The sequence below is a fragment of the Athene cunicularia genome, assembly GCF_003259725.1.
Source record: "Athene cunicularia isolate RWA chromosome 4 unlocalized genomic scaffold, athCun1 chr4_part1, whole genome shotgun sequence".
In the NCBI taxonomy this organism is placed as follows: Eukaryota; Metazoa; Chordata; class Aves; order Strigiformes; family Strigidae; genus Athene; species Athene cunicularia.
This window is the reverse complement of record NW_020799098.1, coordinates 13,703,813-13,710,699: the sequence shown is the minus strand read 5'-3', so window position 1 is coordinate 13,710,699 and position 6,887 is coordinate 13,703,813.

Here is a 6,887-nt window from a genome sequence, read left to right as displayed (position 1 = left end):
GGAGTTACATAACTTCTTTTCTAATGAGTTTTCCTAAATATAAATTGCGATGTTATATTATGCACCTCCTTTGGCTCCAAACCAATTAATTTGAAGTGGTTCAAGGCCAAAGAGACGTCTACGATTGCATCCTAGCATTCCTGGTGAAAGGTTTGTTTATGCACTTTTTGTTTTAAATAAATGATTCAGTGGTTGTCAATCTTCTGTTGAAAATGATCTTATCCTTTAAATTCATGTAATACTTTAAATTAATAGAGGATCATTTGGATGTCTGCATGACCCTGTGTTACTTACATGCTGTTTAAAATCCATTTGTATAATAGCCAAAGCGTTGTTGTGCTTTCCTACATCAGATAACTTTAGCCATTTAAATTACTAAAATCATAAGCAGGATTAACCTGGGAAGAGATCAGTAAAAGCTCAACCTCACTTTGCCCCTAAAGCAGTGCTTCCTTGCTTTTAAGTATATCCCACCGCTGCTGTTTCCCCAAATCCCTCTGCTAGAGCTCTCCCTCCTCATCATCAGGACTGTCACCTTTCTGCCCCAGCTTAGCAAAGTGGTGGGTCTGGTAGGTGGGACTACCAAGAGGCCTAGAGAACAACTTGCCTGTCAGCACTGCCTCTCCCTTGTTCCCCCAGACCCAGAGCACTCATCTCCCCTGTTGTATTTTGGCACCTTCTATTCACTGAGATGAATCTGCAGGTATACAGATGGTGTGAGGACAATCTGCCTTGCAGCACAATTTCTCCCTCCCTCTGCATCTGCAAGCTCAAAGTACTGACTCTCAGAGCAATCCTTCTGGCTTTTACTGAGCTGTATTTTATGTGGGTATATCACTGATGTTTGCTTCACCATTTGAGAAACGCTGCTCTTGAGAATCTGTTATGGTTTAAACCCATCCGGCAGCCAAACACCATGCAGCTGCTCACTCACACACACATACACCCCACTCCACGCCCCCTCCAATGTAGAAGAGGATTGGAGGGCTAAAGGAGACTCGTAGGTTGAGATAAAAATAGTTTAATACTTGAAATAAAATAATAATAGTTTAATACTTGAAATAAAATAATAATAGAAAGTACAAATGGGTAACACACAATGCAATTGCTCACCACCTGCCAACTGATACTCAGCCCATTCCCGGCTGGTGATTCCAAAAAAACAAGATCCCAAAACCACAATCCCATAAATGAGAGAGAGCCCGCCTCCTTCCCAGCTGCCCCTCCTTTATATACCGAGCGTGATGTTACATGATGTGGAATATTCCATTGGCCAGTTTGGGTCTGGTGCTCTGGCTCTGCTCTCTCCCACCATCATGTACACCTGCCTGCACATGGGCAGGACATGGGAAGTTGGAAAGTCCTTGATCTCTTAGCAACAACCGAAAACATCAGTGTATTATCAACATTCTTGTCATACCAAATCCCATACCGGATCTAAAATGCAGCACTATTCTAGCTACTAAGAAGAAAAATTAACTCTATCCCAGTCAAAACCAGGACAGAATCTGAGTGCTTAGAACTTCCTCTGTCTCAGTGTTATTCTAATATGCAGACTATTTTCCTTCTGAAAAATCTTATTTAGATGTCTACATATGAAACCAGGATGATTAACATTAGGAAGCTAGGCTTGAATAATTGTGTGATGTTTTAAAGAACATCACAGCTTTCCAATGACTGTTTCTCAATTTTTTCCCAAAGAAGAATTCAATCTCCTTTCCAGTGATTTTGGAAATAACACATATGTGTTCTTCAGTATCAATACCTTTATTTCCCTTTGGCAGTTCTGCAAATCTGACAGTAACTGGCAGTAACTGAAAATCACAATTTTTTCATATTGCTGTTTTGTGTCATCAAGGTGTCACTTTTGTTCATGCACAAGTTCTATATCCATTTATCCATTATCCATTCCAGTATGAATGTAACAATTCTAGAATTGTTCACACATAAGTCTATCACATACACAAATCAGAGAATAAAATTCCAACCAGGAAGTTAGGTTTTAATCTTTTAAATTAAGTTTAGGTTTTAACCTTTTAAATAAAGGTTAGCTTAATTTCTGTCCTGGTATGGATCTACTGGGCAGAAAGAGGGACTAAAGGGGCTATATAAACCTTAGTGTATCTGGTGAGGTAAACTCCTGGTTGTATCATGTGCTAGTAGCCACACAGCTGGGTCTAACTGTCTGACTTTGCCATGCATTTCTTGCATCTCCTTTGGTACATCACTTAATCTGTATTTCCCTATTGATGACTAAGAGTTTAATATAATTTCTGACAATTATTGGCTTGTTAAAACAGGCTAGTGGTTCATGAGCATTTATATGACAATGCTTTTCCCTGGTATTTGTAAGTAACTTCAGATACTGAAGGGGTAGACCACTTGGTGCTTTAGGGTAAATAAACTGCTGGGCACCTGACAAACAACAATAGGTAGTGCCTCTTTACTTCAGCAGAGTTTGTCCCTTTTCATGAATGCTTATGTTGCACAAGCAATTGATGCATTGCACTGCATCAGCACTGTTCCTAATCCTGATTTGGAAACATCAACTGTTAACTTGACAAAGCATGACACATGGCGTGTTGAAGTGTTTTCAGCTGCACTAACACAACAAATTGTAATGGCTCCAGAAGAGCCATTTCAGTTGATTGTGTCAATAAACTACAATCTCCAAAGAAGACGACATGCGGCCAACCTGAATAAAGGACAATCAAATCACATATAATAGGTTAATAGTCACAATTTTTGTCCTCATTTTTAGAAAAAATATTTTGCAGGAAAAAACCCTGTAATTTCTAGAGATTTTGCCTGTGATGAATCAGAAGTCCAGCCATATGGAACTTACCTCTTTACAATATTTCCTTCATTTTTGTATGTAGGGAGTGTATGACATTATTCTTCATACTTCTGCCACAAAATGAGGACTTGCCATATGTTCTCCGTTTAGGTCAAAGCGCAGGCTGTCCCGTGCAATTGGCCCTTCTCCAGATTTTCTGAGACATGGGCCTACTGTTATTTAAGGAAGACTTCTGCATCATTTCCTGGACCAAGTGCCAGCAGACAGAAGCTTGGCATTACTTCCTTTTTTTTTTTCCTCCATTAGTTAGTTCATTAGGAAGAACTACATCTGCTTGATGGTAGCACAGATTTTCTGCTTTCATAGTTAGGCTGATGGTACACACAGTGAATTCTAACCTCACTGAGACCATTAAGGTTTCAGAGTAAGTAAATCAGGGTACAATCTGACTTAATGAGACTAGCTGCTAGGTCATCAATTCTGTACATTGGCTGCCTTTTCTGTTGCCTGCCTACCAGTCAAAACCCACGAGGAGCTATTGTGTTTCCTCAGAGATCACTAACATTAGATAAAGATTGTTGGCCATGACACTTAAGTGCCTCAGCAAGGATGTGCATTATTTGTTAAGCACCTGGAACTTGCTGAGTTACTCTGTTGAAGTTACAGAGGAGGACAGTTCTTTCCCAACATTTATAAGCCCCTGAATAACCATAGCAAAATGACCTACAGCAGGAGGAAAGAGGTGTGCTGGTTTTGAAGACACATTTCAAATATTCTTTACGTTAATAAATAATTTTTTGTATCCTTAAGACAGAAACTTCTGACTAGGAAGTGTGCCAGTTTTCTTAGTAAGTTACCTCATTCTTTCTTCTAAAACCATCAGTAGCAAACTATAGTTGGTTATTTGATATCAGAAATTAAATACACTTAGCTGCTCATTTCACATACCTGGCAAATAAAGATACTTACTAGCCACAGATATTTGTGTGTATGTATATGCACATGCACACATAAACACAGTATATGGAGTGAAATGCACTTAAAATGAAAAATGGTAAGCAAAGTATTTTTAATAGTACCACGTGGCAAAACTGCAGTATCTAGTTGATTAACAAAATGCTATGTAAGGATTTTTCTGTAAAACTAGAGAACTGGATAAAACTATGCTTAGTTAGTCTAAGTTCATAAAAGACTGATTACTATTAAAGAAATGCGCAGTGCCAAAGAGAAAAGGAATTTACACCAAATAATGTCTATCCAAAATTCTCCTTTTCTCTGCAAGGGACACTAAATCAGCATACCCACCGATAATGCTCAAATAGCCGAAAAAAAGTGCCTCACCAGTCAACTGGGGAATTTACATCCATTCATCTTAATCCGATACTGATACTTCCTCAGGCACACACTTAATGCACAATTTCCCATTGCTTTTGACCATCTTCAGCCAACAGGAGGGCTCAAATATAAAATCACACAAGATGGAGATGAAAGGACCTAGTCAGTCAATTTGTTAAACCATTTGCCATGTTATTTTGACTCCTATAGTATGCTGTCAGATATACTTCTGATCATCGCTGGGACTTTTGATGTCATTTGGATGGATTCTGAATTACTTTGGCTTCACACACAAATGAATGGATTACACTCATCCATCCGTGGGTTATTCATCTGTTCTGTTCAAGAATACTTGCTTGTAAGACAAGGGTATTGCCAAAATTAAATAATTAAAGTGCTTCTTGTTTTTTAAGAAACCCCTTCATTTCTACTTACAGGTCCAATTTTCTCTATAAAATGAATAGCATATTTTTTCTACTTAACATGTCCAAGTATGATTTATGAAATGTTACTCAAGTAAGACAAGCTTATTTTACACTTTATTTACTCAGAACAGAACACTGATGGGAAAAATAAACGAGACAGACAAGATTATCCATAGTCAAAGACATGACTTGCTTTATGCCACAGCCAGGAAGGGAATCTGGGCCTCTTACATTACAGACCATTGACCTTGGAAAAAGAGAGATGGAATTCCTTTTGGATTGGACAACTGGAACAAACCACATAAGAAATCAGTATGTATTGAGAGCTAATGACTGAATGGCAGCCATACCTGCCAGACACATGGGTCAAGATGCTCTTAACATGTAAGGCTGCAAAAATAAGGCATCGAGAGGTATATAAATGCTGCTGCCCTTATAATGCTCGGAAGTAAATTCACTATTTCAGAGTCCTCCTCTTCTTTATTTGGTATGATCTTCAACAACATCAGAACTGCTTGCTCAGTAATTGAGAGGCACAACAATCAATTTCTACCTTAAAAATATTTTGTGTTTGTTTGGGAGTATTCTGTTCTATATTTGAAGTAACCTATTCCACTGAGAATGTTTTAAAAATAAGTATTAGCCCACTGACCATTCTCATCTTCCAGTATGTTTATTTGGCTGCTGCAAAGGTAGTTATCCAGCCAGCAGTTTAACTAATTAAGTCTTACTTCCCAGAACTGGGCTGACGACACAAGCATTATCAATGATGTTGATGACAAAAACCCAAAGCCAATGAAGGAAAATCCATTGTTCTGTGCCCTCTGAGAAAGAAAGAAGAAAAAAAAAATCAATTATTTGCCAAAGAGAAAAAAGGTAAAGAGATGACAGGCATCTTTTTTTAGATTAAAAAAAAAATCATGATTGTATTATGAATTATAATAAATTATATTATCAATTACTATTTTAAACTGTGAGACTGAGATCTATTTTTATAGCAATAGGATGTTAAAGAGTCTTGAGTACATTTTTTTTCATTAACTCTGCACCAGACATGCTGAGATCTCCTATGTGAAGAGTGAAATCATGACTCCAATGAAGTCAACAGGACTTTTTCCAGTGCTGTAACTGAACTCAGGTTTGATTTGCACTCTTTAACAGCCACTTAAGAGCTTGCACGAGAGCCAAAAAGGTTGTAGATGGCTACCGTGATTTTCAGACAAAAGAAATTCTTCGATTAAAAATACAAAAATAAGGGGGGTTTTGAGATTTGAAACCAACCCAAACCAACCCTCAGTTTTGCTATGCTCTGCACAGAAAAGCCTAAATTCCCATTAAAAACATGAAATTCTGACTTGTAGGTGGAACGGTTCACTGCTAAAATATCTCTGGTGGCATTTATCTACATAGATTACAATCTTGTCCATTTTCGAATTAGCCCAAATTCTGCCACCCATGACCAGTGTCTGGTGCGTTTGCATGCCAATCAGGAAAGCCATGTCTGTAACACACCATTTTCTAAGATAAGCTGTGATCATCATGGTTTGACTTTTATCTGCAGTTCGCATTTGCACTGAATATTTCTGTGGACTGACAGCTGAATCCCAAGGGCGAGCAAATCTTTAGTCCCTGCCCCTTGTGGTACCAAGAAAAATCTTGTCCAAATGGTAGAATAAATACAGTGATGCTCTGAGAGCAAGAAAATGTGAAGTAAGAATTGCAGTCACTTTCGAGTTCTACAGTCTGATTTTTAATACTTTACAATATCTTGCCTATCATTTGCGCTCGCTCAAAGCACAGAAGGGAAGGGAAGGGCTGCTCATGCTATCATCCGTGACAAGAGGCAGGTTGGTTTTGAAGCACAGAACTGGCTCTAGGCTGAGCACCCGCCTCTGCCTCTCCTCTCTCAAGAGCTGCCCACCCACCATCCAAGTCACTTGTTGCATCACCCTCGGTGGTTTTCCCTCCACACGCTGGAAAGCGACGCACCTGCAAGATTACAAAGCCAGCGTGCTGGCTGCCTTGGGCTGTAGGAGACACCACAGTCAATATGAATCACTTTTTTTTTTTTTTTTTCCTCCAAGACAGACGAGATCTTAAGATGTCCTCTCACCCGGGCTGCAAAGCTCTGCAATACGCATTTACCTTGAAGTGACGCGAGCGCCGGTTCCAATATTCACATTCCCCCCCCCGCTTTGCAGAGGGGAAACTCGGGTCTCACCGTCCTACGAGCACGCTCGTCCTTTCCTTGTAGGAACGACCGGAGGGGAAAAAACCAGACGGGCTAAGGGCGAGGCAAACCGGCCGGTGATGACCCCCCCGGCCCTCCC